Source organism: Parus major, chromosome 18 (genome assembly GCF_001522545.3).
Source record: "Parus major isolate Abel chromosome 18, Parus_major1.1, whole genome shotgun sequence".
NCBI lineage: Eukaryota > Metazoa > Chordata > Aves > Passeriformes > Paridae > Parus > Parus major.
In genome coordinates, this window is record NC_031786.1 from 1,478,618 (window position 1) to 1,486,778 (window position 8,161).

General features: G+C 46.5%; 1 long non-coding RNA gene across 2 annotated transcripts; it reads right to left on the reverse strand.

The window, feature by feature from the left end:
* Positions 1-2,461: 2,461 nt before the first annotated feature.
* Positions 2,462-6,885, reverse strand: LOC107212641. 2 transcript variants are annotated; one of them, XR_001524499.2, is made up of 3 exons: positions 6,602-6,870; positions 6,285-6,372; positions 2,462-2,632 (listed from the first exon to the last, which is right to left on the reverse strand). It is a non-coding gene; the product is annotated as an uncharacterized LOC107212641 (long non-coding RNA). The 2 variants fall into 2 exon arrangements; XR_001524500.3 differs by lacking the exon at positions 2,462-2,632 and adding an exon at positions 4,154-5,853 and having other exon boundaries at positions 6,602-6,885.
* Positions 6,886-8,161: the final 1,276 nt, after the last annotated feature.

The window sequence follows — 8,161 nt, forward strand, 5'->3', positions numbered from 1 at the left end:
ATTCGATAATTTCTGGCTTATTATTTTTAATTATTGCTCGATGGACTATTTGGACAAGGTGGACAAGCTGATTAATCACAGCCGGGTGGAAGCTGCCTTTAGAAGCTGCTGCTTTCCCGTCAGGATGGAAGTTTTTCTTTTTTCCTTTTTTTTTTTAATCTGGAATTAACATTGTTTTATCCAAAGTGGCGAGCTCAGGGAGCAGGGAAGGTTTTTTTAGCGAGGATTAAAGCCCTTGTTTGATGGGTTTTTTCCTGCTCTTTGTGCTTAATCAAATCCCTATTTTTTAGGGAATAATCTTCCCAAGAGTTGGTGCGGGGAGTGGAGGGGATGGGAATTTTGGGAGTGGAGGGAACAGCCCTGGGGGGGGTGGATTTGGGCAGATTTTTCTGTCAAAATTTAAAATATCGCCGTGCTTCAGATGAGCTGTGCTGAAAAAGTTGTTTTATGGATTTTGGGAAGGGTTTGATCCCGCTCCCCTTTGATCCCGAGGAGGTTCAGGCTCTGCTCCGAGCCCAGGGATTCGGGATTGGTGTTGGGAAGGTTTCCCCAGGGATGCTGTGGTGTCACCGTGTCCCCTCAGCTCCTCCAGTGGGGGAGAAATCCAAGGAAAAGCTGCTGATCCCGGAAAAAGCTTCCCCTGCTCGCTGTGCGCGGTGAGGGAAAAGCGGGGAGGTTTGGGGTGCGGAGGAATTCCCTAAAAACAGAGGCGTTCCCACAGCAGAACTCTGAGTTTTGATATCAAAACTGGATCCATTATTGATCCGTGGCCCAGCACACGGAATTCCAGGTGGGATTGTGCCTTTGGATCTGGCCAGGAGTGTTTGCTCCGGCGTTTTCCGAGGCAGCTTTTGGCAGGGCTGGTTCAGCTCCGTTAATTGCAGCTTAATTAATGTAAAAATCCCCCTCCTCATTTATTAAATCCGAGCGAGGGGCTGCATCCCACAGAAATATTCCCACACTTTGGCTTTTCCCTCTCTCCTGTGAGCAGGAAAGGCTGAGAAAAGCACAAAAAATTCACTTTTCCTCTCATTTTCCTCCATCCCCTTTTCCCAGCCCTGCTCAGGTCTCCAGGGATTCCACCTTGTGCCATTCCAGCTGTAAAATGCCACAGGTTTCCCTCTTATCCCAAATATTCCCGGAGCAGGGATGGAATCCGTGCTTTGGGTTCTGGTGGGTGCCAGGACACGGGGTTGGTGTGGAGTTCCCTGATCCCATTCCCTATTCCAGCTGATCCTGGGGAATAAAAAAGGAAATCGGGAGCAGGAGCTGATGGGGGACGGCCTTGGGGCCTTTAACTGGAAATTAATCCCTTAAAGAATTGCCTTTAAATCTATAAATTCAGCTCAGAATTCCTTGGGACTGGATTAATTTGTAAATTCAGCTGAGGATTCCTTGGGATTGGATTAATTTGTAAATTCAGCTGAGGATTCCTTGGGATTGGATTAATTTGTAAATTCAGCTGAGGATTCCTTGGGACTGGATTAATTTGTAAATTCAGCTGAGAATTCCTTGGGATTGGATTAATTTTGTAAATTCAGCTGAGAATTCCTTGGGATTGGATTAATTTGTAAATTCAGCTCAGAATTCCTTGGGACTGGATTAATATGTAAATTAAGCTGAGGATTCCTTGGGATTTTCTGAGTTTTTAAAGTTGTGTTTCTCTGGCCTCTCAGGGTAATAATCAGCCCTGCTGCACCTTGAGCTGGAGACAGCAGGGTGTGATTTCAGCTTGGCAAATCCTGGGAATGCCTGAAAAAACTGGAGAACAGGAATTTCCCCCCTTTTTTGGGAATATATAAAGGAACAGTAGCCTGAAGACTCCAAGGCCATGCCTGAAATAAATTCATTTTTTATTTATGCCTAAAAACACCATCAGGAGGGAGCTGCTCTGGGGAATAAAGTGAAAGGAATTCTGGAATTTTGGGAGAATAATCCCAGCCCTGGGGTGAAATGATCCCGATTATTTCTGAGCTGGGGAGCTGCTCCAACAGCAGCCCCTGGAATAGTGGGATTCACTTCCCACTCCCAAAATCATCCCAGAAAGGCAAAACTGGGGAGGAATCGGGATTGGGGTGAGATTGGAGGCAGCAGGAAAGGAATTGGGAGCAGGAAAAAGCTGTTTGCCCCTGGAAAAAAAGTTTGGGCAGTGCTAAAAAGCGGAAAATCCGAGGAAAAAAGAGAGGGAAAATTGGGATTTTTAGCTTTGCTGACAGAAATCCCAGTGCTGATGGGCAGCTCCCCAGTTTGGGGAGGCAAATCTGGAATCTGGGGTGGGTTTATTCCCATTCCCACCTGGAATCGGGAGCTGGGGCATTCCCTGGGAAACAGAAACAATTCCCTGTTTTCTGCTCCTTCTCCCACAGCTGGAAACCACCGGGCCTTGGACCTCACAAATGCTCCTGGGATTATTTTTTTGGGTTTTTTTCCCCCCTGGAGATTAAAGGGATTAATCTGGAGATTTGGGGAAGGGGGGAATATTAATTTATTTCATTATTTATTGCTTTGCTCCGGGATTTTTGGCTCCAGGCTCTGCAGACTTTGCCTAGATGGAAAATTTATCCCTCTCATTTCAAGCAGGATGGAAATCCCTCTCCCAAAACATTCCTCTCCCTTCCTAAAGGGTTTTCTCCTAGAGGAAAAAAAAAAAAAAGAGAATTATTATTAATTAATTCTTTTTTTATTTTTTCTTTTTCCTTCAAAGTGCACCTTTAAATTCTGGGAATCCTTTGGATTTTCCCGGTTTTCCAGGCACAGCATCCCCTCGGAGGCAGGGCTGGAAATGCTTCTCCATGGGAGATAAATCAATCTGCTTCCAATCACCCGGGAAAACCCATCCAAGCCACGGGGAAACTCCGGGAAATGGCAACAAAAGAGGGAATTTTCACTCCCAACAATCGGAGCTCTCCAGAGAAGGGAAAATTCCCTGCAGGGAATGCTGCTGGCACAGGATCATCACAATTTTCTCCCTATCTTAACCCATTTGTCCTTAAAAATGAGTGACAGGGAGGAAAGGAATAATTCCCTTGGGAATGTTGGTGGTGTGGGATCACCATCATTTTCTCCCTGTTTGAATCCATTTTTTCTTATAAATCAGGGATTCCCAGAAAGGGGAAAATGCCCTGTAGGGAATGCTGGGATCACCAGCATAATTTACCTATTTTTATCCTTTTATTTTTCCTTTTAAATGAGTGATAGGGATAAAAGGAAAAATATCCTGGTGGGTATGTGAGAGACATGGAGAAAAGGAATAATTCCCTGCAGGGAATGCTGGTGGTGAGGGATCACCAGCACAATTTTCTTACTTTTAAGACTTTTTTTTTTAAATAAATGAAGGATGCAGAGAAAAGGGAAAATATCCTGCAGGGAATGCTGGTAGCACCATCATTTTCTACCTCTTTTTATCCATTTTTCCTTAGAAAATCAGGGATACCCCATCAATGTCACCTCGTGGCACCGTGAAATCTCTCCTAGGTCCAAGAAAATTAAAATTCCTTGAAAAGCTACAAAACCTGCTTAAAAAGTTAAAATAGAAATAAAAATAAAAAGAATCCTGCCCCAGCTCTAAACTCCTGGTGGATTCTAATGCTGATCTCTTGATTTTTTTAATCCATTGATTTTCCCCTTGATTTTTCTTTTAATTTTTTATCCCTTGATTTTACCCTTGATTGTTGAATCCCTTGATTTTGCTCTCGATTTTTTACCCCTTGATTTTACCTTTGATATTTTAATCCCTTGATCCTGCCCTTGAGTTTTTTCCCCTTGATTTTACTCTTGATTTTTACCCCATTGATTTTTTTAATCCCTTTTTAAATCAAGGAGTTGTTACCCCTTGATTTCCCCCTTGATTTTTTAATCTCTTCATTTTACACTTGATTTTGCCCTTGATTTTTTAACCCCTTGATTTTTTACCCCTTGATTTCCCCCTTGATTTTTTAACCCCTTGATTTTACCCTTGATTTTTCAATCCCTTCATTTTACCCTTGATTTTACCCTAGATTTTTTAATCCCTTCATTTTACACTTGATTTTACCCTGGATTTTTTAATCCCTTCATTTTACCCCTTGATTTTGCCCTTGATTTTTTAACCCCTTGATTTTACCCTTGATTTTTTAATCTCTTCATTTTACACTTGATTTTACCCTGGATTTTTTAAATCCCTTCATTTTACCCTGGATTTTTTAATCCCTCAATTTTTCTCTCATTTTTTTCCCCCCTAATTTTGCCCAGCCAGCAGCGTGAGGCTGAATTCCGTGCCCGATTCCCCATCCCCAGAAACAAACAGCTGGAATTTCAAGCCATCCCCGCTCTGTTTTCCGAGCAATAGTTCAAATTACAGAGCCCGGCACCAGCTTTACAAGAAAATCCATCAGAATTGGGCAAGGGGAATAAAACTGCCATTCTCTCTACCTGTTTGTGCAGCTCCTGCCTAATGCAGGCAGAGCCCGAGTGTTTATTTGGAGAAGGAAAGTTGTGGAAATATCCTTGGAGGGTGTAATGTGGCCAGCACGTGTTGCTGGGAGCTACCTGAAGTCTGGGCCCTAATGGCTTGCAGATGTCCCTGGGTCACCCATTTCCTCCGCCTGCTCCTCGAATTCGACCCAGAAATTGAAATGAATTAAAAAAAAAAAATTTAAATAAAAGAAAAGGGGGGTGTTTGGGGATGGTGGGGCAGGGAAAGGAGGGGTTTTCGACTTCTGGAACTTGTAAAATTGTTTGTTTGGGTTGTTTCCAGCTGCTGGCCCTGCAGTGATTTGGAAATTGGAGCTGCCAGCTCCAGCGAGGGGTGGGGTGGGGGGAGGATGATTTATTTGAAAAATAGAGAAATCTGCGCCAGGATCCCTCGGAGTTTGCTCAGGGTGGGGAGTTTATTTACATGGGGATTATTTATGTAAAAAACCCCGTGGTTTGCTCTGCTGAGCAATAAACAGGGATTTGTTGGAGGTGTATATACACGGATTTAAAGCCAGGCTCACGTAGGCAGGCCCAGAGCTGGGCCTGGCTGCCCCTGCCCCGTTCCAAGGGCAGGACGTTGTGCCCAGGCTCTCTATAAATCCTTTATTTTCCACAAAACATCGCTTTGGAACCATCTCGAAGGGCTCAGCTCAGTTTTGGTGCTTTGTGTTTGATTTCTTCCCGGGGGTTGTGGCAGTGGGAAGGGGCCGAGTCCCCTCCTGTCCCCCCGGGGGTGCTGAGCCACACTCTGGGCTTGCTCTGCTCAAATTTGGGGTTTTTGGGAGGGGTTTTTTGGGTTTTTTTAGGGACTTTTAAGGATTTTTGCCTCTGCTGCTGGGTGTGGCCGTGTCTCCCACAGCTCAGGGCTGACCCCAGCAGTGGGTGCTGAGCCTTTTCCAGCTGGGAATGAGTGGGGTGGAATTTTCCTGCTCCCCACGGATGCTGAGGGAGCTCTGGCCCAGCAGAGCAGTTCCCCAGTCCCTTTTCCATGGGAAAAGCCTTTCCAGGGAATTTGGAGCTGCTGGCACTGAGGGTCGGGGCTGCACCCCTGAGATCTCCGTGGAGCTTCCCATTGTTCTCCCTTCCCTGATAATTCCAGGAGCTTCCAAAGGGGCTGGGGTGAGGACCCTGGAGCTCGTCCAGGAGGGGCTGAAGTGAAATTTCAGCTGATTTTCCACAGCTCCAGGTCTCCATCCCAACCTGGAGCCTCCAACGGGCAGGAAAAGCCCCGGAGCCACTGAGAGGTGCTGGTTTAATCCCTCTCTGAATTAAAATTCATCAACAGAACTGCTCTTTAATGAATTAATTTATTTCCTTTGAATTTTACGATGAGACCTTGCAGAGGAGCATCATTTATTCCGTTTTCCTTCGCCAAAGTGGCAAAAAAAGCAGGGACAGCTTATGATGAGAGGAAAAATAACACTCATTAAAAATTAAAATTAAGGGAGAAGAAGAAAAAAAACCCAAAATGAGGAGGGCAAAGATTTTCTGTGTCTATCTCTCTGCCTGTGACAGATTAGAAATAAGCTCTGGCTATTTAGCTTGGCAAAAATCAGTTTTTTTTAAAAAAAAAATTCTATTTAATTTTACTTAATTTTTTTTTGGGGGGGTGAAAAAAACTCATCCTGCTGCTAAGTGGGAAAAGTTTATTCTGAGCATAACACCCTCCAGCTCTCGGGTTTTTCTTTTTTTTTTTTTTAATTTTTTTTTCCTTTTTTTTCCCCAAGAAATATTTGCACAGAAAGTCTCCCACTGCCTGCCAGAATATCGCTGAATTTTCTGGAGGGAAAATCCAATTATAAATATGGCTCTGAATGGTTTATAAGTACCTTGGCGTGGAGTTTCGCTCGCTGTCAGAATCCAGCCGCTCTTCATCCTCATCCTGGGATCCTCCACAACTTCCAAACCCATTTTGGACTGGGAAGAACAGGAAGGAAAACAGGAAAATTCCCAGAATCAACCCCAGGGGAACAAAAACCCATCCCTGCTTCGGCCTTGCTCGGTTTCTTTTTTAACATCGAATTCCCGAAGCTGCGCTTGAGAAATTCGGCTGGGTGAGCTCTGCCGGCCGCGCTCCTCCAAGATTCCAGGGAATATTCCAGGGAATATTCCAGGAGCAAAGGGAAGGAGCGTTGGGAGAACGTACCTGGGTGCTGAGCGCGGCTGGAGGCTTAGTCCCGGCTCTAAGCTCGGTCTTTGCAGCCGCTGGAGAGAGATTTACCGGGAATTCCGGGGGATCTGGGCAGGGAGATGGGTTTGGAAGTGATGCTTTAAAGCACGGGCCAGGTGCTGCGCTGATCCCCCCACCCCGGGCTGTCCTCAGGTGGTTAAAATTCACCCAAATATTGATGGCAGTTCCCTCTGCTGCCGGCTCTTATCGGAGCGGGGCTTTGGCAGGGCCTGAAAGGAGGTATTGTTACCTGACAGGGGAAAAAAAGAGGAGAAAAAGGCAAAAAAACCGGCAGAAGTTGAGAAACAAAGGAGGATTTTGGGATCAGCTCCCGGCTCTGGCAGCCCTGGGGTGGGACAGTCCTGCTGCCCCCAGCCCCGGGGCCTGGCACAGGGGAGTGTTGGCTCCCCAGAGAAGATTTTGGGTTGGTTTGGAAATCTCTGAGTGCCCTTTTTGTGTGCCCAAGCTCAGTCCAGGCAGGGTTTGGGGATGGGTTTGTGCGGGATGGGTCTGAGCTGTGTCCCCTCCTCCCTGCCCTGCATCCTCCCGCTCCAATTCCAGCCAAATTCGACACACGGGATGTCGAAGGGATGGATTTTTCTGGTAATTTGTGGAGATTTGGTTAAACCCTGCTGAGAAAAAGAGCAGCCACGTGCACTGCCCCTCTCCCAGACCCCAGAGAATCCACGGGATTATCCATGGGGAAACAGATCCTGTTTCCTACTGCACATGCAGCTCCTCCTGGGCTTTTATTTAATTATTTCCTTATCTGTCACCTTATCATTTGTCCTCAATTGGCTCCAAGACTGACCAGGATCAGATATTTTATCTTTTGGCACCTGAACTCTCCGGCTTTGGTGTCCAGACCGAGTCGTTTCCAAGAGGTTCCAGCCTGAACAACCCCCAAAAGGGTGACAAATCTGAGCTGACCCGACACTGCCCAGCAACACCCACATTTTTTCAGTGTGACTGGGGCAGGAGGGATATACTTTGGGGACAGGGGAGGAAAAAGAAATATAAAAATAGAAATCCCCTGAAGAGAATCCAATCCAGTCCTACTGGTCTGGCAGCTTTTGGGAGAGGAAAAAACCAGGAGGACGATGGGGTGACCATGGAGTGTCCTTGTGTGGGAAGAGACCGCTCTGCCTGGGAAGGCTCATGAGGCAAATTTTGGCTCTTTTGGGGCTGTTTGGGGGGATCTGGTGAGTTGGGCTGAGGAAGCTCTGTCCTGTAACTTCTGTTACTCCTGTAACTCAGGGCTCTCCTGGGGGAATCTGTGCTTTCCTCCCAGGCAGGCTGAGCCCTGGAAATCCTCGGGGTTTACCTTGGGATGTGCCCCAGGGGGATCTGAGCACCTTCAGCTGCCCCTGGGGTGGGGCTGGCACTGCTGGGTGTCCCTGGGAGCCTCCTTGGCAGCGGGAACAGCCCTGGGAAGGGGAGCAGAGCATGAGGGGTCCTCATTCAGCTGAGACAATGATGCTCCATTTCCCCAATCCATTGGATCCATTTCCCCAATCCATTGGATCCATTTCCCCA